At 40.1% G+C, this 27,127-nt stretch overlaps 1 protein-coding gene across 10 annotated transcripts in view; it reads right to left on the reverse strand.

Annotated features, from left to right (window-relative positions):
• plekha5 (pleckstrin homology domain containing, family A member 5) overlaps positions 1-27,127 on the reverse strand; it is a 144,103-nt gene that overhangs the window by 37,313 nt on the left and 79,663 nt on the right. Inside the window, exon 1 of one of the 10 annotated variants that reach the window (XM_056747868.1) lies at positions 12,676-12,703. The exons of 8 other annotated variants lie outside the window; for them this stretch is intronic. The gene's annotated coding sequence lies outside the window, so the exon portion shown is untranslated. Of the gene's footprint in view, positions 1-10,465; positions 10,559-12,675; positions 12,704-27,127 lie in introns of those variants that run through there. One more of the 10 variants, XM_056747867.1, reaches the window with a different exon arrangement.

Raw genomic sequence — 27,127 nt, forward strand, 5'->3', positions numbered from 1 at the left:
GTGACCCAGGAGATCAGAGAGAGGTTGAAGCACGGGACTAAACACATCTGCTACATTGGTAACATTAAACTTGAGCGCTTGAGAGTGGAAACAAGTTTTTTGCCAATAAATGTTCAATGTGCTGAAATTTACCATGGTTTTATTATAGTAAAAGTACAGTTATCATGTTTTTTGGGTGGATTGATCATTTGTATGACCAGTTTTACCTTTTTTTACATTTTACTAAATATCAAATAGTATGGTTAAACTACAGCTACTGTAGCGAAACCATGCTTTAACTATAGTAACCGTGTTTCCTGTTTATTTATAGTAAAAACATTGTTCATTTTGATCAGATAACCTAATAAACTTGGTTCTTTCATCTAAACGCTTAACACCAGCTGTTAATATCAAAACAGTCAAGAAAACCTGCAAAGTCCCTCTGTCCGATTTAAATAATTCATCGGGTATCTTTCATAGCCGATTCCCGCTCAAAATACCACCGGCCAATAACAACAGCAACAGACACGTCGTCTCAAAGGAGCACACAAAATGACATATTAATATTTCATTCTGCTGTAACCTCGCGACCATCCAATGGAACATTTTCAAAAGCAGATAACATTAAAACAACTTTAGGAACAGAGCACTGATGAAACCCAGTTACCGGAGCGTGACTTCCCCCCTCCAGCCTCCGTCAGACCATCACAATAGAGTGCTGAGGTGGAAGGATCGCTCGCCATTCATCCTGCCAGCTCAAACGCTTTCCTGGAAAATGTGCTTATGCAAAAACGAGAGGCCTTTAACGCTTAAAACGCATTATTTCCTACCTACAATCGTTTCTGCTTATGTTGGAAACTCTGAGACTCGTTGTCCTCCGATGGATATGAAATTATACACAGAGATCTTATAAACCGTTATTTTCCCCCATCTGCAGTCCGTTCGCTTTCCAAGTTGGGAAAAAGTTGCAGAGCCACCGGTTTCTGCTGGAGACAGTGGTTTGGCAGATTGTGTGGACCAGCATACTTTATACCCTAATGTGTGCTGTCCTGCTTTATTACAGGGAGAGTTCAGCCAAAAATAAAAATTCTGTCATCATTTGTTCATCCTCATGTGGTTCAAAACCTGTATGCGAGTCTTACTTCAGTGGAACACGAAATAAGATATTTTGAGAATTGTCTCTGTGGTTTTGTGTCCATATGGTGGATGTCAATGGAGTTAAATAATGTTTGGTTACGAACATTCTTCAAAACATTTTCTTTGGTATTCTTCAGACAAATAGAAAGTCATGCAGGTTTGAACTGACGTGAGGATCAATAAAAGATAAAAACATTAACATTTTTGAGTGAATTCATAAAGTATTTTATAAAGTCATAAAATTGATGAGCCAAACCACAGGCAGTTTACAACTTCCAAACAACATTAAATCTTTAAATAAATGATTGGAGCATTAAAACTAAATTCAAATAATGTGCAGTCATGTTTGGGCATGTCAGCATCCTGTTTTACAACGTCTTTGAACATGGCTCATCAAAACCGCTATTCAACCTGGAACTTTGTTTTATAGTTTCTCCTCTCAACCAGCTTCGTTGCAAAAGTGTTAAATCACTGTTTATGCAGCAATCTTGTTCTCTTCCTATTAAAGAGTATTGGCAGTGTGGAGAGATGGCATCCAGCCTGCTCTCCCTGCCGTGGTGAGCAGCAGATCTGTCTGTGGGTGGATGCCACAGTCTCCTTTCATCCAAACCCACGACAAGCTTTCATCGCTCCGGGACCGCAAGATTCACGCTCTGCATTCATGATGCACATGTGCTGACATGGCCCGAGTGCATGCATGTGTGGCTGTGTAATGCACCATTCAACAAGAGCACGCGACACTGACCGTGCGCCAGTGGTCACCTCTGGAGAAAGAGCAGATTTTGAGATCACACAACTCACAGGCTAAATAAGACCCTGATAAGAATATAACCTGGCATATTTCCATCCGCTCAATCATTCATGAGTTTAAAAGCTGTGCGTGGCTCTGGGATCCCCATGACAGGGATTTAATCACAAATGTGCTTGCCAGCATCACGGATGAGCCTGACACACAACATGTGGATTTTCTTAGTCTGGACTTAATCCACAGATGACAAACTCAATCCTTTCACTCATAACATACTGCGGTTGTAAATGGACTTTATGACGTTTGGTGGGGGAAAACCCAGAGACTAGAAATTATTATTTTTGAATTCCGTTCAACACTGGATCTAGTTATTCAGTATTTGGATGAAATATGAAAAAATATGAACAAACAATAAAACTACATTAAAGATCAATAAGGTGGACATCTATTCAAATTTTCTACATAGATTACCAAAAATAAACTCTATAAATGTTTAAGAACAATATTTTATGACAATGATATATATATATATATATTTGTGATTCTTGCTTTATATTTAAATCATGGGCAAAAAATATTGATTTTTAATTTGTATAATCAATGTTTTCATTGTCAGCTCAATATAAAACTGTTGTAACGATTCTTCACGCATTTTCTGTAAATGAAGAGTTTATTTAAAAAAAGAGAGAACTCTGCTTTAATTTTTTCTTCAAAATTCATGTTTTTATTATGTTATGGTTTTATTGTGTTTCTTTGTGTTAGTTAGCTGTATTTTTTGATATTGTGACTGAAATCAAAAGAAACCAACTCGAGTTGAAATGATATTAATTGGAATGAATGATGATAAGAAAAACATCGGTTTTGGGAAATAAACTCTTCAAATATAGTGTTAAGAGTCAAGTGAGATTATTAATTTTTATCATCTGAACCCAAATTCACTGTAATGAAATATGCAGACAAACAGGCCAGATGAATCTATCAATAATGGAAAAAAAATGATGTCCGGGCTGCAAAAGGTCTCATAATTCTTCAAAAAAGACTCGACTACAGACATCCACTGAGACCTACACAGAAAGCCCTGCATACAGAACACCAGTCAATGCCTCACTGAACTCACAATCGCTCCCAGAACAAACTAATGATCAATCAAAGTAGGAAATGTAATGTAACCATCATTACGCTTTGTCATCAGACCACACATTATAATGAACATCCAGCGATGTTTCATCAAGATCAGCGTGTCAATCACAGCCCGTTCCATCGCTCACAAATGCACTTCATTTAAATGTCTTGAGAGGACGAAGATTTCAATAATGACTTACTGTAGCGCCGTCCAAATATGTCACTTTCTCTTAGATGTCTGCTCACGACAGACTGCAATAACATATTTCAATGTGCGAGCACAAAAGGTCCCTCTGGTCTCAGACACATCCATTACAGCCACACAGAAATCACAATTACATTTTCTCGCACAGGAAATGGAAAGTCACTAACTACATAGCTAGTTTTCCTTGTTAAAGCTCATCTAAAAATATATATATATTGGCTTGAAGGCGATATAAAGCAGGAACCGTTTCTGGCGAACGCTTGATATTCTTCATGGCTTTGGTTTTACTAAGTCTTTGCAAATTGCATTTTCACACAAGGACAAGAAAATAAAGAAACAAACTATAGTACTGATAATAAGAAGGACCAGAATAATAAGGACTGGTGATATATAGGGGAAGAATGACACAATATGATACGTGACTACACAACGATTGTATACGATCATAAAATATAAAACATTGAACTGGAATTCAATTAACATATTTAAACTCAAAACATCAAAAATATTCACATTAGTTATTTTGCAAAAGCTTTGACAAAGGGTTCAATTGAATCTTCTGCATGTGAATGAAAAAACTGAAAAGATCCGTCACTGAATTTTAACATAATTAAAGTTGACTAAAGAATTAAGAAAGCTTAGCCACAACTTTTAAAAGAACTCAAAGAAAAAAATAAACAGAATTACATGATGTATGTTGACACAGGTCAACCAATAGAATTAAACAGATATATAATTTTTTTTATTATTGTGATTCGTGATATGTATCGTAATGTGCACTGCATCAATATATGCTTACACCCCCAGCAATTTATCTTTCTACATTTCAAACGATGCCACAATTACAAGAAAAAACTGCAATCAGAACCAGCGGATCAATATAGTTAACAAGATACAGTTCTAAAACAATCCCAACTAAAAGAGTTATTGTTTTTTTTTGTACATTGTTTTAAACCAAGTTAAAATCTAGACTAGTACTTGTGTCAAGAACAACAGGCAAAACAGCACAGAAATGTAACGCTGATAGGGATGTGGAAAATCTCATCTCATATGACGCTGTGACATGTGCCTGTGTCTCACACAGTTAAACACCTCCACTCTCACAACAAGGAGAGAAATCGAGGACACGGTCCATCTAGAGCAATGACATCAGATACGTTACGCTATATATTGACGGGTCCTTCTCTATTAGCCATCCAATAACTCATGACCACTGACTCGCGGCCATGGCAGAAGGGTTTGTGAAAGAATGGGGGCACTCAGAGCGAGCGAGAGCTCATAATTGTGTGATGACTACCGTGTGTGTGTGTGTGAGACATTGTGCTGCGCATTGCAAAAATCAGCCCATTGTGTGCCGTTACACAATTCTGTCGCACAGACGCAGTCAGCCTGTCACAAACTGTCAACGCTCTTACGCAATTCATTCACTTCATGTCATCAGGGTCATAAACACGTCCATTAGCAGAAACCCTACAGCAAGCCTCTGTACACCATCCATCTGCCAGGTAAGAGTCCGTCTCTGCGGTTCAGACTCGGCTTTCTCGCTCCAGGGGTCGGAGCATGTTATCGTAACCTGATTGGCCACAGTTCTGCCGCGTCTGGTCACGGGGATGGCCGCGTTGATTTTCTGGATCGGACAGAAATGCTGATGGGAAGAGATCAATAAATGTACAGATTTCTAATTGGACAAATCTGCGGTATATTCTGTAATGAAACAAATCCTTCAGCTAAAAGCACGGAAATACATTCCACCTTAAGATGAAATTTTCCACAAATTCTGACATGTTTCCAATCCACATCTTCACCTTTCACAGATGATTTATAGCAAAGTTGTTTCGAGCCTTAAATCTTAACCTACTATTTAAATCTTAAACCAGTTTAAAATGAATCTAGAATCCGACTCAATCCACACTGTTCGCAAGTCATATCACATTCACTTTCCTCACTACGATGCTCTATTGCTTCATTTGATGGCACTATAGATGTTTTATAGGGAATAAATGCAATGCTCAGGCTGTTTTGCAGCTCAAATTCTCCCTCTGGGACCAATCCAGATGCCTATCCATCTACAAACATGAGCGCAAGACATTGTAATTTCAAAATATTGTAATTTAAGTACAAATAATAGTGTTAAAAATAGAAATCCAGAAAATAGCACTGAACAGCTAATACAAATCAATTTGTGTTTTAAATAAGATCAGTTGTGATTTAGATGAGATTTAAATATGTAAACTGCCTGTGTGTCTCTGAATGAATGATTCGAGCGGCTTCCTGTACTGCAAGCATGACACTTCTGTTTACAGCATCTCACTATATGGATATGCGAACACATCTCCAGAGCTGCACTGAGAGTATATTTCATGAGTATTTTACTCCAGATCTGCTTTAAAAGTTTTCTTCATTAGCATTTCACCACTTTTTGAGTGAAGCTCCTGTCAAACAGGCACTAAAAAGGTCTTTGCGACAACCCTTCAAAATAAAAGTCCAGTTAATTAAATTAACTATGACACACCCTGATGAATAAACTTTAGTATGTTGTATTATTCCCTTTATTTAAGTAAATGTTTTAGTAAAATTAAATAAAAATCTTACATTTAAGTAGGTATTAAAAAAAACAAAAGGAAAATGCACTGGTGAGATGCTGGTTTATAATAACATGGCTGCTGCCATATTTTTCATGGATTTAAAGGTTTTTATTTGAGTAAACATTGGAAATCAACAGACTATATTTTGCTCTTTTTTGTCATTTGGAAGATAAAGGAAAGGAACTTCTGGGGACTGAGCTAACGCGACTGAGGATGGAGAGATTAAGGAGACAGATTGGCGATGGGTGTCTTGCCAGAGCTCTAGATAACACATGGCATCGAGACCAGACTTACATCAAACCAGCAGAACGGATCTCCACAACATATTCCACTCCCTGTGACATACAGTATGTTCAGATATCCAACGGCATTAATAACATGGCAGGTGGACAACAGAGGTGACAAATCGCTGTCATTTGTCAGACCTGCCTCCAACACGGCTTTAAAGCAAACGTTGAGTTGCATTTCAGAATCTGTCGGTGTGATATCAATGATGAAGACAAACCGGTAAGATGATGGGCTGATGTGAAATCCTTCACAATCAGTGATCAAACGTGTGAAGCGGACATGATGTTCCTCCGACAAACAAGTCCGGCAGCAATAAAAGCTGATTTTGCAATAAGCGATATTTAAAAGGCCATCTCGATATGTATCAGCGTGCATTTTATGAGGCTTGGCACTGTAATATCCTCACCGCTCACTGCTGGGAAAAAACATCCACAGCATCACCACAATATTAATAACATGTGCTGCCAATATTAGCAATTAACTCTTGATGGATGGCTGTGTTATTGCAGGAAGCATCTGTGGGCCCGACGCTCCTGCACAACTGACATCAAAAGACCCCATGTGCCAACAGAACAGAGATATTAGAGAGGGAACTAAACCTGTACATTTTCTTACACAAACAGAAGCATACTTCAAATACACATGAGTGATACACAGAGAGAGGCACAGAAAAACACACTCTCACCACACAAATAAATCAGACACACACAAACACTTACATAAAAAAATTGTGAGACACACATACCCAAGCGAACACACACACCAAGCAAAAACCCCAGACACAATTAGAAAGATAAGGCACACACACACTTAAAGAGAGGCATACACACTCAGACACAAATTCAGAGATGTACACACTCAGAGACACTGACTGACAGACACTCACTCACTCAAAGACACAAAACCATACACTTAGAGATGCACATAAATTTACATACTTAAAGTTAAATACAAACACGCGCACAAACACACAAATCCAGACACACTCATTAACACAAAAACTTAGAGACACACACACTCAAACATACTTAGAGCTACACACACTCAAAAGAATATTCAGAGACACACACACACACACATTTAGAGACATAATCTCAGAGACACAGTGAGAGACACACACACACACACACACATTTAGAGACACAATCTTAGAGACACAATCTCAGAGACACAGTGAGAGACACACACACACAGACACAATCTCAGAGACACAGTGAGAGACACACAAACCCACACATTTAGAGACACAATCTCAGAGACACTGTGAGACACACACACACACACACACACACACACACTCAATGACTCAAATCCAGACTTACTCCTACAAACTCAGAGACACAATCACACACTTGGAGATAAACACAGACACAAGCAGAGGCGCACACACACATCGAGACACACATGCAGAGACCCACACACACAGAGAAACACACAGACACAGATTGACACACACAGAGACACACGCAGATAGTGACACACACGCAGAGATGCACACATTCATGTCTTCATGTACAGTAAATCCAGGAAGAATTTCAACAACTGAATTAACAGTTGTGATTTTGTTTGTGAAGACTCAACAGTTCAATGGTTTTGTTGCAATGGAGGTAAAGCTGTTCTCCCTCAGGCTCTGGGGAAACATCTGAACCCTGCGTGAGTTTCATCCTTTACCTTTTATCACAGCTAAGAGAAAAAAACAAAGCAGCTCCACCTGAAACAATTCAGAGGAGACCTGCGTGGAGATATCTCGCATTATGAAGCCGTGGCACGTGTCCGTGTTGAACCTCACCATGCCTGCCTGTCGACCCCTGCAGAGTCGACCGCTTGGTTCTTCCTCAACGTCCCACAGAGGCCCTCAGCCAATATTACAGAGGTGAGAATGGGTACAAGGCACACCATTAATGCGTTAAAATCATCCAACAGAGCTCTGAATATGAAAGAGTCAAGCCGAGGAACAGAAAACATAAAGAGAGCGGAAAGGGACTCTTTGAAATGCCCACAGTCTGATGTCCCTGTGGATCATGGCAAAAAAGATGGATGTTTTAAGACGTTTAAAAGCAGTTTAAAGATATGCATATTTAAAAAGCCAATGCCTTGGGATATGAGATTCAATGAAATCTTTTCCTTTTCTTCTCATTTGCATGATAGAATAGGTATAAACAGTCTTTGTGGCTGCTGAGTTTTAAATGAGAGTTAGAGGTTCAGGAACGGTCTGTAAATATAATCTTGGGATGTCAGGCGATAACCGCAGTGTGAATTCAGTTCACAGAAATGCTGAAAGCTTGGATCGCTTCACGCACGACATGACAGACAGCGAGCACAATAAAGTTTTCGGAAGAGTGAACAAAGCGATGGCCGATTGCTAAAGCTTTGACAAATTCTGCCCGATGGCGAAGAGAAAGCTCTGATGGGTTTGTAAGGTGAAAGGCTCACTTTCACTTCAATCTCGGGGGAAATGGGCAAGTCCATATTATTTCAGTTTGGGACGAACATCATTGTCTCTCCAAAACATCTTCTGCTCAGCCTAAAATCCAGTTTTATTCTTTAGGGTTTTTGGGGGATATTTTGGGGAACTGGGGTTGTAAAATGTATGGCACAGGGTGCTATCTCAAGTCTGCAATCTCTACGTTTTTTGTTTACAGTTAGGGATGGACGACATTATTAAACCAAATACAAAAATATTTTCAAACAGAACCCACGTTTTCCATTATAAGCCACCTTTGGAATTGTAAAATAGGGAGTAAATGTGAAGGGTTACATATAAATGGCTCCCTATGTCATTCTGTCAGGGGATTTCACCCACAATTTAAGGCAGGCTCAATATCCTTTGAATCCTTAAATATCCCCTTCATAACCTTGAAAAGAGAACTACCCGACTGATATTTTCAGCCTGATTTCTATCAAACTTTTCTAACTACGGAGCAAACAGCACATTAACACAAACCTCCAGAGATCTGAGCTCACCGTCTCTGCACCTGCGTCTATCTGACAGGGTGTCTCATTAGCTGCTTCTGCCGCAGTCTCCATGCCACTCGCCAGAGATGGACAGCGGCGCGCTAATCACTTTACAAAAGAGTAGGCTGAGCCATTTATCGCCGAACAAGACGACTACTGCTGACTAGCACAGGGTTTGTTATTTCCTTCTCGATGGGAAACATTTTCCACCGCACGCTGGCCTGATGGATGTTATAATTAGCCAGATTTGAGGAAGCCGGTGCGAGTGGAAAACGCAGAAGCTCCCCCCGGCCATATATGAGCTGAATATATAACTCCAGCATCATCTGGAGGGGATGAGGATGATATCTGTAATATAGGGTGAGATATCCTAAGGGAGAGGAGAAAAAAAGGACTGGGCTGGTTTTCCGCTCGCAGATGTTACGTAACTACAAACTCTCCCATGACTTTAAGTGTGTTTACATGCTTGTACGAACGCACAATCACAGGTTAGCGCCATAATATCTGCTTTTACGAGTCCCTGCTCATTTGCCTATTTCGGTGTACATGCTTTTTATGTTCTTTCCTGAAGTCATTATGTGAATGTAGCCAACAGATCGCGTCTCTATTCTGTAAAGATCAAGGACCCTAAGGGTTTTACACAATCAACTGTAGGCAGATGCATGCTGGGAAATGTTGGCAGCTTTGAAGGAATACATCCTACTGCTTATTGCTTAGCATACTGGGCAACAAAAATAACAAAGGAGAACATGATGTGCTACAATCAACATTTCAAATAGTGGTGCGCTACACAGACCTCATGTTTAATTCAGTTGCATGGTTATTTTCTTGGAAATAAGTGTAAAAATGAGTCTAACAACGGATCACAAAATAGTAAGTTAATTGCATTGCGGGATACATTACCCAACGCACATCGTGCTTTATTTTTGTATACTGCCAATGTTACACATATTTATGCATACAACAATTTTGCATGCCATGTTTAGCCAACATGACAGTTTCAAATTCTTTCTGAACAACTTGCATCTCTCTATTTTAGCGCATCTTTTTTTCTGCATGCCGGGACTGTGTGGAAATAAAAAGCTGCAACACAACTTCTGGATTAAAAAAATCTGCTTTGCTCGAGTCTCTCCGATTAGTTCCCCAACACATCCACCATGAAAGTACATAAGCGAGTTGTCTTATGAACTTACAGCCAAAACAGAAACACGGACACATTATATATTCACATGATTAAAATTCTCCATCCTCCTTCCAAACACTCTGCTGTGAAGAAATCCAGAGAGCTCTTAGTTAGTCGACTTCAAGTACAGCATGCAAAACACGATGCCAACAACGATGTGCACAACCGAATCAAATGACAAGCACCTAAGTGTTTACATTTGGTTATTCCAACTCACCAACTAGAGAAAACACACACGTTTTAAGACAAACACACTCTCTTACCCCAGGTGATGGCTTCATGATAAACCCAGCTGAGATCCACTACTGTACGTGCGTCTGTGTATATGAGTGTCTCCACGAGCAATCGAGCAATGACCGAGAGAGAGCGAGACAGAGAGAGAGAGATCCTGTTTTCATCCAGCTGCAGTACCAGCTGATCTCTCGCTCCGTACCGATGGGCTCTTACTGAGCATGCTCAGAACACAAACCATGATTTCATCCACACGATGAACTGGAGATATACTTATAACATCACAAACCTTTATTTTCTATATTTTTTATATTAGACATGATCACATTTTTTACATCAATATGAGAAATATTCATGTGTACATGAACTTCATGTAACATTTTCCACTCCAGTTGAAGCCTCATTTTGCGATCACTTAATTTACTTGCAAACATATTTTAGTGGTAATTCTGTACCCTGCTTACATGCACATGAGATCCGTTTAAGAAAATCGTCGTTATTTAAATCTGTGTGTGTTTATTTGCATGTCAGTGAGGCGCTCACGGATGCGACCCGCCCTGCTCTAGTTCCTCCGGTCCCACAGCTCTGGTCCAGGACTCAGTATGGAGCCTGCAAGCTAAAGCTGAACTCACAAAAATCTAGGCCAAACATTGATGACACATCTAGTACAGAATATAGAATAGCACAAAACCGATCGAGAGGAACACAGACATATAAACAGAGAGGATTATGGGTAAATTGAGCTCCAATTTTTATATATTTAAACCTATTCAGCTGACGGTAATTCTCAGGTTGCAAACATATAATGCTGAACTATTAAAGGAGGAAAGAACGGCCTGTGTGACAGTAACCACGTTCACCCGGCCGATCCGTTGGCGACCCTCAGCGCCCTGTAATGGAATCCAATGATCTGTGTGAAAGTGATGAAACGTTTGGTGGGAAAAGTTGTTTGTTTTCTTGCCATCGTTGTTTCTCTGTTAGTCTGTGTGCTGCGAGGGAGGGGTCGGTTTTTTGTAAAGAAAAGTGAGAGAGGAAGTGCGCAAATGTTCACGTGTGTCGGACACCATGATTCAAAACAGACACCGCTGCGATTTCAAACTAGCCTTGATCTGAGACACAATCACATTTAATGTGATAAATGTCAGACAACGTTCTTCCTCATAAACACACTGTTTACCGCTGTGACACCTCTGTTTGACATTCAGGGGCCGCACAGCCCCGACGAAGACACAACAGTCTCTCTTAGAGACATCATCGCCTATCAAAAACACCCTTCAGACGAGATTACACAACTAATACCCCGCAAGCAAGGACATTTTACATCCCTGTAGGTAGCGCTCCAGCGCCGGTTCAGCCCACACACACGCACGCCCACCTCTGAACTCACGAGGGGCGTCACGAGAACCTGCCTGAAGACAGAATCGCATAGCAACCCGCGCACAACCACGCTCCCCACCTCGGGAACAGTGCGAGAGCACCATGGCAACCAGCCGGTACACCTTGGTGATATGATCCCAACGTTCAAGTAATTCTGTTCAAATCGACTTGAAAGTAAACAGCACCTGTGTGTGTTTACATCAGCATGACAATGTCAATGACACGGAGGTTAGCTAACAATAATAGAGGTCACTTGTTTACAGACATCTTAAAGGTACGGTATCAAAACCGGTTTTGTCTTTTGGAAAGTCTTTAGGAAAATTCAACTCAGTTGTATTTATATAGTGCCCTATCACAATTTTACATATTAAAAATCAGTCTTACAAGCATAAAGATAACATGTTAAAATATATAAAAAAATCTTAATTATCTAAGGGTCTTAATTATAACTAGAATTAAATGAGGATGATTTGAACATTTTACGGTTTTAAATCTTCGTAAGGTAAACATGTCGGTACATGTGTTATGTGACCTCCATAAAAACCTAGTGATAAAACAACAAGAAAAAAACAAACTTTTACTGTTTAAGACATTTGGAGCGCATGCACACAACAAATCCTGCAGCAGTTGTATTAGCCGTCAGGCTGAAATAAGCCATCAAACTCAGTGATACAAATCAAACACAAATACAAGCATAAAGCAAAACTCACTAAACCTCCTGTTAAAATCACACACACATCTGTCAGACTCAGCGAATGTCTAAACACGACAGAAGATTATCACAACCATACAGCTGTCATATAAACATCTCTATCACAGCTGTGTATATAATGTAGATGACTTAAAAGGAAAGAGAGTGTCTTACCTGATCAGATGAACGGAAGATCACGACGCACATGGAAAAGAAACAGAGAGAGAGAGAATGTGAGGTTAGTGTATGTAGCATGAGATGAAGGTATAAATCGACATCAGATTCAGCAGCGGAGACAGACAGCTCAATACTGCCCCCATCTGACCATCGAGCAGACATGCAGTGAACGCTTCACCTGCAGGTGCATCTTTATAAAGGCTGTGTGGAGATTTATGATATGAAGACGTGTGATTGGTCTTTGTGTAAGCTAGAGAGCTGTGTAAGGTTGTCGAGGGATTGCAGCGAGGATGCTAAGCACTTTTATAATGTTCTGCTTACCTTTTCATTTTTTGTTTAGGTATTTGGCAGACAATGTTATCCAAAGTGACTGACAGTGCATTCCAGGTATAGCAGGTGTTTTTATGGAAATCAAACCCACAACCTTCCTACTGCTAACACAACACAGCTGAGCTATAAGAACTGTGATATTCTACATTTCACCCGTTTTGTTAGCCGTCAGGCAACATTCTTTGGTCTCATCTCCTGAAAATCGTATATCTCGGATTTAAAATGTCATTCAGGTGGAGCATACAAATGACGTGACACCATTGAATAACTACTAAACGGTATGAAGCCTTCTATACGTAACACACATTCTTTCGACATCATTTGCGCATTAGACCTTGCCTGTAATGCCTAAAAATGCTGCAGAGTTAGGATGCTCCCTATGTTGAAAGATGCAGGTGTTTGAACGCTATTGCATTCTCCCGCAGAGTATTAGCCCAAATGTTTCCAGTTACTATCTGTGTAGCATTGGTTTGTGGTGTGAAATGTGTGTGTAACGGGGTGACACACAGCTTGCAAGGCATCTCACACACACATGCAGCGATCCAGTCATGGATGTGTTTATGTTCCCCAGACACAAGTGATATATAAAAGACAACACTGTAGAGTTCAAGCTGATAACAAATCATCTTCGTGTCATACAGGATTAATAGGTGGAGAACAGGTGCATTACGCCCTCTGGTGGACTCAACCTGTCATCACAGATGACATGACATAATACCTGACTGACTATATCTATATACAATTAAGCAAATCAAAGATCTTAACAACATTTAGAACGTGCAACCAGACTGGTTTTTATCTGGAGCTATATTATCTGGAGCTATACCACCTTTATACTGACACCTATGGGCTTGGATGAAGTATTACGGAAAATCTAAATTTTTTGTTATGAATGGAAATACATCAATATATACCTCAAACCTGTTTCTTACGGCTCATTTATTCGACATCTGAAAGTATCCAAGACAAATTAAGACTTTATAAAACTAATATGGCCATAAAAACCTTCAAGAAAGAGGAGCTGGCTTGTTTTAAAGCGTAATACTTGATGTTGGTGAAACATGGGATATGTTCTGAGATTATTTATCATTTCCTCTGCCAAACAAGTGGAGTGGGATCTGTTAGTCACAGCAGTGTAAATTCTGCTTCAAGAGAGCCAACACCCACCTCCACATTAGTCAAAGCATTAAAGAACTTCTGTAAGAGCTTGTGTAAGACCCGCCCCCCACCCCTGTGATTTAGAAAATACACACATTAGTTTTGCTACTGAGAGACAGCGAGATTCTACATACATCTCTAAGATGTTACTTTGTTAGAAAAACTTTTTTTTCTAAAAGCATGCAGATTTTCAGAAAGACAGACAGGTAGACTGAGACAGACAGACAGAAATGCAGACAGAAACAAAGAGTTTGAGAGAGACAGACAGACAGGTAGACAGACCTATAGATACAGACGGAAAGACAGAAAGATATAGAGTGAAAGGTAGAAAGACATACATAGAGACAGATGGAAGAGAGAGAGTTTGAGTGAGACAGACAGACAGATAGATAGATAGAGACAGGCAGATACAGACAGAAAGGTAGAAAGACATACAGAGAGGAAGAGAAACAGGCAGGTAGACAGAAACACCAGCCAATAGACAGATAGACACTGACAGACAAATATACAGATAGATAGAGAGAAAGCAAGCAGTGAGACAGACAGACAAACACATGTAGAGAGAGACAGTCAGGTAGATAGTAAAACAAGCAAACGGAGGCCAACAGACAGGCAGGTAGAGACACAAAAAAGATTGAGACAGCCAATACCTGAGACAGGTAGACAAGTATAAAGAAAGATTGACAGACAGACAGAGCGATCGACAGATAAGCCAGCAAAGACCAACAGACAGACAGAAACCGAGATAGACGGAGAGACATGAAGTGAATTGTAAACACACAGGATGAATCAGTGATACAGTTGTGTTGATTTTGATCAGATTTATAGGTTATTTCCTGTATCCCGTGATGTATGTCTGGTGCTCGTGCTGATCATAGCTGAGATCATTTAGCGCACGCACACACACACACACAAACACACACACACACACTTTCTACCTCAGCACATTCTGACGCATCCCTCACCACACTTCCATTTTCCATCAAACCCTGTATCCTGCAGAGAGGACAGCTGCTCTGAACGCATCTGAAAGAGCTTCAAATATATCTCCAACTAATCATACTCAATGAGCCGTGAGCTCTCCATAAACACGCAAAGAAAGAAACACCACAAACGCACCGCTTGTTCTTCATTGCATTTTCATCTTGAAATGAGCTGATGTTAGTCAAGGTTTACTGCTATAAAACAGGCTGTTATCACTTCTATATCTTTCAGCCTTTTTGACTTCTTTACTTGTTTATGTGAAGTAAACGTATATTTGGATTTGATATTGACTGTAAATGTCGCTGATTGCATGTTGTGAATCATATAACATGAAAAGCTCTCAGGAGAAATCATTTAAAAAAACATCACATCTAAAACCAGCAGAAAACATCTTCGAGGTTTGACATTGATATGCATTTGCTTCAGGGTGTATTTAAGAGCCCCGGGCTGGAATACGAGGATATATTAGTTTAATAACACCGTAAACTGCAGACACGTTCAGTAATGAAGTTCCACCGATGATCGAGTCAGTATAATAAGTGGAGCAGACACAAGGCACTAGACAAACACAAGAAAGATAATCACATTTTGATGGTCGGAAACAAATCAAATGCACATTATCTGAGACGGACGGGTAAGTAAAAAGACCGTAACAGCAAAAATAAAATAAACCTTTAACATCTGTCGACTAAAGGCACATCAGACTTCAAGCACCGAAAATCACACCGACAGTAACAGGTTGAACTGATTTAGATTTGTGGAGTCATACGGTTGGTTTCAGAGGTATAGTGTTTCTCTCATTCAGCGAGAGTTAATACGCATAAATTCAGTGTTTACAGTAGACTAATGAGTGAGAATAAATGTATTCATTCAGAAGCAAAGGACATTTCAATTACTCCGTTCCTCCGGCGGTCTCACGAGGGAGGTCGCTGGCGGGGAAAGAGGTTAACAGCACCTCACAGCTTAGACCATTTACTTCATTCACTCCTTTATGAGTGTTTCTGCAAAAGTGTACTGTCTGTACAAATGCAGATTTTATAAGAACGTCAAAGAACAAAGCGCTGAAGAAACAACAATTTTACATCTGACAATTGCTTGCTCGCTCTCCAGGGAACTCACTTGAACCAAAAACACTAATAACAGTGATTTTATGTGTGCGTCTACTCCCGCTTTCATCTTCTAATGCATTTTTCCTCTAGATTTGAGACACACGAGAGAAATCGTTGCATTTCATAGCATCTTTATTTGACTGTTTCATCTGAGTGCTTATGGGAAATTGGAGCTAACTGTGAGCTGCTGGTAATAGTGATTAAGTGTCATTATTATCAGATTATCATTATAGAGTATAATCATATCTGATGACCATCCCAGTGGAAACCTAAAACCATTATGTCACGTAAATATCTAATACAAAGATCTGTTTATGTAATTCATCAAATCATTTTATATTGAGCGCTTGTAATGTCACTTAAATGAGTGTTTAGATTGCTGTGAGTATTATAATGCACAGAGCAGACGCATTGAATAACTGTGCATTCACAAGCCGGAGCTTCGTCCGCATTATTTTCAGTCTTCTCTTTAAAGTCAATTAACGTCCGAATGAAATACGCTTTTAGTATGAATAAAAGTGTTATTCTTGAAGATATCGATAAACCACTTTGCTCTAAAACATTGACAAAATTCACATTTACATAAAATGATAAAATAGTAAAAAATGTAATATAAATAGAGATTAACGCCCTAAAATAAGACAGATATTCTTTGAAGCCAACCTGAAATCACTACAGAGTATCAAACAACAGAAAGCATTGCCGACCTGAAGCCATTTCTTACTCTGAACCTACACAGTCTGCAACAGAACCTCTTTTCGTTTTCAGTTTTGGCAGCAGACTCGTATGTGAAATCTCTCTGAGACACAAAATCTATTCGACTTCTTCACCTTGAGATGTTCCTCTGAAAAGTCCTAATTTCCTGTGACCTTGCAATGACAACAAACGCTTCGACTCATACATTCCTTGAGTCTTTGCAGACACATGACATCAGGGAATATCAAGCGATTATTGCATAGCAATATAAAAATTACATAAACATTAGTAAGACTGGACGGAGACCAACACGCTTTCTTTTTCGCACACATGCCGTGTTTACAAGAGTTTACAGTCTTGTAAATGTGGGTGTGGATGGACCCGCTCACTATTAAACAGCGTAGATTCATCTTCAGCGCACACATAACACACAAACTTTGGAACGAAAAATCTGGGCGGCTATTCAATGTTTAAACAACATATGTTTATAAGCTGATATGTTTATATGCCAGACACATACTCATGACGTGAACTTTTCTCCAAAACAAGCGGCCGACGAAATGTGGCACTGCTCCTCACCGCTGTAACTGAATCTGACAAATCCGGATTAAAGCGGAAACCTGTTTTAATCCCTTTGCTTCATAGCACCTGGTTAGGACACGCTGTAATAGTGTGTCATTCTCCAGAGACAGGCACACAGAGACCGACCTCTGACCCCTCTGCTGTAAGAGTACAGACAGACTGCGTTTAGCTAAAAGAGATTTTCTTCTGTCCAGACTCGAGTATACATGAATAACACATGGAGACAAATTTTCAGGAATACTGTACAGCTCTGGCAGACTCTCTCAGGGCCGGCACTTTATTTCCCTCTCACTATAGATTGTGAATGTGAAGTTATTAATCGTTCCAACTTGAGCGAATGCACCGTCAGTCCTGCGTCAAACCACTGCGCAGATCTGCTGCTTCAAGAATTTGTCTTTAATAGTTTAGCTCGCTTAGTTCAATTCTTAACTTTACTTTAGATTTAAAAAAGTTTCATTTTATTCAGAGGGTTCAATTCAACCTTCAATGTTTTAATTTCTATAAATGTAATTGTTTTGAATTTGTCTTTTTTTATACCGTGATACTATCAACAAACCCATAGTTTTTGCACAGACATGAACAATTGCGCAAAGCATGTAGCTTGATCGAGAGACATGTGATATTACTTTGAGATCTAAACCTACAAGTGCTCTCTCGAGTATGCATCTCTTGACACCTGCCGCAGATTTGTAAAAGCAACAGAGCCGAAGGCAAATGACGTTAAACAGACACACATGCAGCATGCAACACATAAAAATCAAGGTGGTAAACCACCAGAGGGCGCCTGTCCAAAGAGACGCATCACAACAACCTCACAAAAACTTTTCAGAATACTGATTTCTCCCTCTTTGCCCTTTGAAAAAGTATGTAAATACGAAGACAAAAATATCAAGCATGCTGATGCAAGATGCGTAATGTGAGAAGCAAGTCAGACCTGCACGGCTGAACAAGTGCAGCTGTCTAAGAAAAGCACACAGAGCTCAGAATAGAATAACAACAGAAAGCATCTTTCAAATCTCTGCCGCAGACCCGAGCGTCTGTGCAACACCCATCTATGTCTATTTTCACAGACGGGACATGTAAAGAACGCTGGGCCCTTTCCTGATATAACACACTTGATGAGTGGGATATGTATGTAGGAGAACATTTACAGGTCTCTTCTTTCAGATAAATTCCTAAAACACACACTAGCTCAAACGTATAAACGTGTCTAGACGTAGTTTTAAAGTGATTAAAGAGTCGCTGGAGATCTTGAAGGAGCTGGTTGAACGGGTATGAAGTTTCATAAACACACTCCTTGCTAGAGGAGAAATTCACACAAACACGACAGAATAGAATCAAAGGGCACAAATCCAAAGCAGGGGGACCGTTGCGCTCAGGCATGACAACAATGAATCGTTTCTATGACACAGCAGTGCTGACAAATCCGCTTTTGAGACACCACATCGTAGCGTTTCAGAATCACACCACCCGCACCGGCCCGACAGGAATGTGACAGCAGCCTGCAAAACATTCCCCAGCTGGAAATATGACAACAGCTTTCAAGACCGAAGCCAATCACGACAAAGCATGAGAGCTTACGACAAAACAAACAGCAAACACATGGAGGAAACACAACTGACAGACAGCTATCAAGAAAATCTAGAAATAAACACTCTAATCTGATGAGAACAATGATAAAGGTTATTATTTAAAAGAATTTATCACAACTACAAATGTGTGGAACTCATATACAACTTGTGTTGTAACAAATGCATTTAATGTTTATAACCCTAACGCCAAATCAGCAGCAAGACTATCTTCATTGTGAAAAACATGGAAAAAAAAGACAATAAGACTATAAACTGTAAAATACATTCTGGACAAGTGTTCTACTAAAGGGTCAAAAGCTCACAGACACTGCTACAATTTGAGCATAATTGTTTTTTTTTCTTATAAACGACACGTTGGGCTATTTTCTGTTGGCCTCCAACCTCACCCCGAGCCCTGAACACATGGGCACAGAGCGGGGCATCTGTGATGCCTGGCGACTACGTGCCCTCGAAGGCTCCGATCTACAGTATGCCCTGTGACTTCTCTTGTGCTTTGTGCCGTGTTCCCTCCAGTAAGGTCCATCTGTTGCTTCCAGGGATTATGTGTGGTCCTGATCGAGCGCAGCCTTCCGCTATGGCCACAATGACACACAACACTATTTTAAAAATGTTTTCCACAGAGTATTGTTGTTTCTGGCTTTCTCTTGAAACATGTAAACATATGTTGGCAGATAAGCACGTAAAGCTATGGCAGCTTTTCAAAAGCCAACACGTTTTATATGACGTGTAGGGTTTGCGTATACTATAAGCTTGTATGAACAATATGAAAAGCAGTTTTTTATGTAAAAACAAAAGAGGCAAAGCTCATCTGCAAAAATGTCAAGACTAACATATTTTGGATGGAAATATTTCCTCATTTCTGGTCGCAATTCTAAGGAAAAACATTTAACTTCCACGCCACACAAACATCAGGCCACCTTCATGCGGGCATCCTTGGGCAGGGGACCAGAACTGCCCAATTTGTATTTTTGTGAGAACTCTTTTATCTTTGCCAAAGTAATTTGCATTAGCCCTGGAACCATTAATCCCTTTAGCCTTCAAAAGCTTGTTTGAGGTTTTAGACCCCCATGCAGGACCACAGATACTCTGCTAAGAAAAACTTTATATATATATATATATATATATATATCTGGGGAAACAAACGGGACAATGAAGATGTCCACACATGCAAACTACACATGTCAGGAATGATCACAATCAATAAGTCAATCCGATAAGACTTGGAATGCAATGCTGAAGGACACAGTCGAAAGAACCTAAAAAAGGTCAATGAATTTACAAATATCACATTTCCACTCTTCAGCATCTGTTGTGACAGCATGAGCGTTACACCAAACATTCATGCTCAGGAATAATGAGAGGTTTAGTGGAACTAAAGTGAATAAAAAAGCTTTTATTAGAATATATATTCTGAAAGCAGAAATTTGTTATGTGGGTCTGAAATTGAGCTTCAGCAAGACCGAACGAGGTCACTGCGGTAGTTTTTACACCTGCTATGCTTACATGCCTTTTTAAGCATTTCAACAGAATAAGATTTGACTAAAGCTGTATTTTGTGTTTATTGAAGAATCTAGTGTGAAAACCAGCAGTGTTGGAAAGAAACATAAGACGAAACAGTACAAACATGCCATTTTGATTATCATAACCGTAGATTATTGTAACCTTTCCAAAATAGAATCTTAAGTATAACAAGCAAAAAAGGTATACTTAAAATATAAACTATAATGTCATTATTTTGTATACGAGATAAATTGAGCAGGAAAGGGTCAGAATAGGTCTTCGTGGCAGTAAATGAAATGTGAACATGTATTACTAAAACTTGCTGAAGAGCAGAGCACGTTAGAGAAAATCTCTGGTCACTCCATCTTATAAAACAGCGCTGAGTTAAGCAGAATGAGAGTAAGAGAGATGGATCGTCCAGGCTTCTGAAAGAGACACACCTCAGTGAGGGTGCGAGGACGGCTAGACCTAATCCTTCAAACTCTATTATTCTCATCCTGCCCCCGTCTGACCTCGCTGTAGGCTATACAAATAACCTCATCATGCATTTCTTAACTCTGGACCTAAAGAATTTAAAATCACATGTGGACACTAAGGGGCCATTCACACAGAAATCGTTTTTTATTATATTATCCCAATGCGCCACTTGTTTACACGACCGTTACGCTTGCATCTTTTGCAGCGCCGCGCACATTAGTGCCGCGTTTTTACGATGACATTTCAAATTAAAAGAATTTCAACTTAATTTTCAACGTAGCGCTGCTCAACAATGTTGTAAAGTTGTAAAGCAGTGGACCTATCAGAAGAATTTTGAGGCGGGGCAAGCGTTGCAAGCTTCTGTTCATCAGAAGTCTTTCACATACAACACAATATCTACCGGCAGTGACTCGTGGTCTACAAACACAAGGCACAAACGCGAGAACTAAAGGTTCATGTGTTTACATTCGGTGATTTGGAAACAGGCTCGTCCTGCCAGGCAAGATTTACGCAGCAACTCGGGTTTAAAGCTTTTCAGACGTCTAAATTGGAGACTTTCTGTCTTTGTGTGCGGCCAAGAGAGTCAAGAGAGGATGCCACCCATAATACTCGATAAAAGGCACAGAGATGGAAAAATCACAGCGCCGGGAATGAGATCAGAAACTGAGAGATCCAGCGGCACTATAGACAGACTGCACGGTGACGGCAGTGAGAAATATTTGAGCCACGCGGAGAAACACAGCTGTGTATTGAGTTATGGGAAATAGTATTATAAATTTCAATTCAACATTATATACTAATTGGACTATTTTCACAGTAAATAACACTCAAACATTTATTTAGTTTGAATTCTGAGTCTAAATACTTTTGGGAATCATCGTATGAAGTCTGAAGCTCTCAAAAACAAAGTTCTTATAAAACTGAGTGGCAGGAGGTGCAAAAGCACAAGCGCTATCAGGCGAACCCAGCATAACTTCCACTCTATAAACCTCTCTACACACTCAAAAGGGTGCAACTGTAGGGGTCAAAGCAATTACTATAAGTACAGGAAGAGGAGGGGCGAGCGTGTTTGCATGTGGTGTAATTTAGCGGCTAACTCACGGTCTGCCTACCGCCTTGATCCGCCCGGTCAGCTGCTGTTCTATTAGCGTTGCACGATAAGGAAGAAAGACTCATCAATCCCCAGACTTAAATTGAGCCACATCCCGGGCAGAATAATTAAAAGACGGCCCACAAATAACAGCAAGAAGTCCTTTATAAAACAGGACGGGTGAGAGAGAAAACCAAATGCCGAAGGTGACGGATCGGCCCGGTGTACGGCCAAGATGTGAGGTCAAAAATAAGGAGCTTGGACACGCTGATTAGAAAACCAGATCGCGAGATGCCGTCGATCTGTAAAATGGAAAGCACCTAGCGACGGGGAGGCAGTGGAGCAGAGCAATTGTGGGATACAGATCTCTGGATTTAATGATGGAGTGCAGAAGCCCAGGCACACGCTTCTGTCATTCAGCCCTGCTTAAAACGCCAAGCCCACACACATGTACCCGAACTACACAAGTATATCACCGCAGTCGCCAAAGCTGGCTTACACACAAAGATGACGTGAATCAGATTTCATTTTTATATTTCTCGACCACGCGTACCACGGTGAAGGATATCACGGCAAGATGTGCGGCTGCAAACTAATGAGCAGATAAAGGACAGCGAGACATTGAGCCAGAGAGACACATCTCACGTTTATATTCCTCCGCCTTCTGCTGAGTGTCACGCTGGTCCGCTGTCTATATCGTTCTGGCATTACAGGTCGGGGTGCGTCAGCCCTTTCTGTCCGGCTGGAGGTGGGGCACAGCGCTGTGATCATCAGTTTCTGCATGCTTTGCTTTTTCCTGTAATTTCCTCTTTTGCACTCCAGGTTTGATGTGGTCGGACAAACAAAGGAAGGACACCTCCGCCCCAAACAAACACACACACAAACAAACACACACACACACACGCAACTCTTCTAGAGATTATAGACTTAAAACAATTACTCAAATTTATTACAAAATAAAGATGATAAATGATCTAAATTAAAAGGGAAAAAAAAACACGTCTGCACGTGTACTTAAGCAGTTTACACTTTCACAACTAAACTGTTGTCAAAACTTCATGGTTACTTTATAACCTGCAGTACAAACACAATGCGCATTGAAAACACAAAGTTGCAGTTGTGTAATGACATTTTCAACAATAAATTACAATATAAAACTAACCTACCAAAATATTTATTAAAATAATAAATCAAGATAAAAATGAATAATAATACTACCATAATGCCAAGGAAGTACCTCAAGCACATAACCAGCTTGTGATTACTAGAAAGAAAGAAAAAAACATGGTACAGATAAGACAACAGACCCCAAGGCCTTTTCCCAGCACAATCTTTCTCTCGCTCGCTCTTTCTCGCTCTCTCTCTCTCTCTCTCTCACTCACACACAGTCTCTACTCTCAGACCGCCTAAGAGTTTAATCCCTTGAAAACTAGAGAAACCAAGGTGTGTACACACACACACACATATATATGCACACATGCACTAACACGACCCATGCACGCGCTCACGGTTCCCACACCTCCTTTACGAAAACGTCCCTCCTTCACATCTTTACGCAATTCTGTAACAGAACCGCAGGAGATCATCTCCAGAGTCCAGACAAGTCTACAAACCACCCCCGCTGCGGGAACTCCCGAGCTGTTTCTACATGCATGAGAGAAAGAGCCTTCACATGATTTCTGTGTTTTTGTGCACACACCCAAGCGTACAACCGTGTATGTTTTATATGCATATCTGAGGAATCCACATATGACCCTGAACTGATAGATCAACTGCATGTTGAACACAGATGATCACGGAGCGAGAACCAGTCCATTTACTCTTGCAGTCCAAACAAAGCAGTAATGAACGGACAAAAACACTCACCAAAAACAGGCCGAGGTCAGCAGTGCCATGACTGCGGTAAACGTTCAGTATCAAACCTTTAACACAGAGATATCAATTATGTACCGCATAAGTCACAGGACAGAGCTTAACACAACCAGTCATGGGGTCTTTAAGAAAAAGAGACAGGGTCTCTTTTTTAAAACCTGTCATATCTGTGAAAAATTCTGTGTCAAGTCATTGTAATGTGCAAAGGACATTCACTATGTACAACAATACAAAAGCAGAAATTCACAGCACTGTTTTAATGTCTCAATGTGGAGCGTGACTTCAGACCAATGAGATTTCCCTCTGGACCGAAAGACCCAGCACAACACCCAAAATAGATTTCGAGCAGCCGAATAAACTTTCTATCCTAACCACCCGTGACAGTCAACACAGCGACAACAACAAATGAAAGAGGTTTACCGCTTGACCCTTTCTATGCCGTGAACGGTTAGGACACTTGTGCTAAAGTTAAGATTTACAAAGAAGGTCCCAGCTGAGGGCTAAACCCCCCTCAACCAATCCAAGCTGTTTACTCTTACTTCATTATACACTTGGCACTGGCAACAACTAAAGTCACCCTATTTTTAAAGCCTGGATGCTACAGAGATATATTACTGCTCACTGCGGAGGATTAATGGCGAGGATGACCTTCTGAACTCTTGAGAGTTTACACGAACGAATGCTCGCAGGCTCTGTGCCATCTTTTCCAGTCAACACACCGTCTCATTTCTTTATTTAGTAAACACGGACTGCATGCACCTGTTCCGGCCTGACCCTTTTTTACAAACCTGCAACTACAGAGGTTTCAAACTTGAGATTTTGTACGCAGGCTAGATTTATTTCCTGCAAAAGATAGAGATGTAAAAGATCTGGCAAATAGATCTGTAAATAAAAACAAAATATAGTGTCAGAAATGAACACATTTGTATTAAAACCAGGTCTCATAGTTTATAAAGCAGGCCGTCTGCAATCCGATAGTTTGGCGTGTGATTAAGAGAGCTTGTTCACATGTGGGTGTGTATGTCCAAAGTCCAACCCTGCTGTCTTTACCTCGGGCTCATCTAGTGTTTATTCTCAGCGTGGAGCTAAATACATCTCCCGGCCAAAACCAGCTCTTCATTTGCCGCTGTTACGTTAGCCGTTTAGCGGTCAAAATGTTGTTTGGACCAAACCCCATTAAACGGTTTGAGCGGTTTACCTTCCCGTGCAAACACATTTCCGATTAAAACAGGAAGTTGTGGCGTCCTTTTATATACATAGACAATAGGTTTTTATTTATATCACAGCGATGAACCAGGAATAGCTGCTCGGCATTGCTAGTTCCTAAAAATAAGACAAACATTTTCAAAAGGTAACACGTCAGGATAAAACCATCTAAATAAAACACAGAATAGCACAAGTCAACACAACTTTCTTGCATTAACATGTTAATAAGTGACTAAAAAAGGCTCAAAATAGTTGAATGAAGTGGAGGACAAAATATACAAAAGAGCTTGTGTTTCATATGAATCACATGTTTCATATGAGTCAGGTCTGTGTGTAAAAGCACGGATCATTGGACGAGAAGGTGGGGCGACTTCAGATGAGGTCATTTCCTGCCCAGACTCCCTGCTGTGTGTCACTTTCTCAAGAATATGACCAACACGACAGACGGCTGGATTGCTTAACAAGAGTCATGAGTAAAGGTTGCCCTTCATACACAACTTGGACTTCTGGAGTGTTATAAAAGTTATCATGTAGACTTTTTAATTTATTTACTGATGGCTCGCCAGACCCGAGAGAGAGATAGAGAGAAGAACTAAGAGAGAGACATAGAGAGAGAGAGAGAGAAAGCCACAGACTTTGGCTTTGAGATTAAGAGACAGCTTTGGAGACATTGACGAATCGAATGCTTGTTTATAGATGTAGAAATATTTTTTCATTTTAAGGGAACATTGTATAAAATTAAACTGGTTTAGCTTGTAGACACTGATAGAAACGTACTTCATTTAATATATGTATGGCATGCATGGCTCCCTGATCTTCAGCACTTCATAACTCTTTACCATAATCTACCCAGAGAGCTGCGATTATCTAGTTACAATAGAATAAAAGTACATTTCTGTCTATTCGCAGCAACTCACAATAATCTAAATAGTTAAATTACATATTGTGACAGCTCTAATCTGAAGTCACTAGTATTTGCCCTTCTCCCCGCTGATATACTAAAGCAACAGACACGACAGGAGAAATAGAGAAGATCCTGAGCCAAAACAAACAACACAATCTGCTGTCCAAGACGTGAAAGACTAGTGTGTGGGGAAAAAAAGATCTAGTCTAGAAAGACGTAGTTAGCAATGACATACAGTTAGAAATGTCAACTCTGAAATATTTTTATTGTTTTGTTATACGGGTTGAACTATTGGACAGGTTTCAAACTATTGTATAAAAACAAAACAAAGTAACAGTCAAATCGATTTACCTGTGGAATCAAAATTAGCATATTTTTTTCTTGACAATTCTGTATCATTCACACACTAAGATTTTTGCATAAAAAGACAACATCACATCCAATAAGCCGGCAACGGCTGTAGCTGGTTCAAGTTCACATCTCAGACGTGTTATTTGTATTCGTGTCGATCAGCTGAAAGCGTAACGGTTTCTCTGTAATAAGCTCCCTAGAGTCGTGCGGTCAGGTGACTTGGCGCTAAATTTATCTCTGCTCCATTTCTGCCTGCGATTTCACAATTATTTTTGTCACCGTTAGCGCTGATGATGTCGTTTCCCCTCGATTTGGCAGAATTCAGCTAACTGGCACTGTTGTTCAAACTTTTAGCGGGGCTTTGAAGTAAGTCATTAACATTTCCTTAGTTAGTTTGCACGCTTTCTCAAAGTCGTCTCGCTTTAAATAAAGTCCTGCATCTCTACACCGGCATACAAATACAGACAAGCACTAACAGACTCATCAACACAACATCCTACAATCACTGTCCAACGAGACTAATGGAGATGACTGAACTCCGATATTCTATCGGTACAGATAGAAACGTGATACACCGTATTACAATTATTTAACAGAG

The sequence above is a fragment of the Triplophysa dalaica genome, chromosome 5 (genome assembly GCF_015846415.1).
Source record: "Triplophysa dalaica isolate WHDGS20190420 chromosome 5, ASM1584641v1, whole genome shotgun sequence".
In the NCBI taxonomy this organism is placed as follows: domain Eukaryota; kingdom Metazoa; phylum Chordata; class Actinopteri; order Cypriniformes; family Nemacheilidae; genus Triplophysa; species Triplophysa dalaica.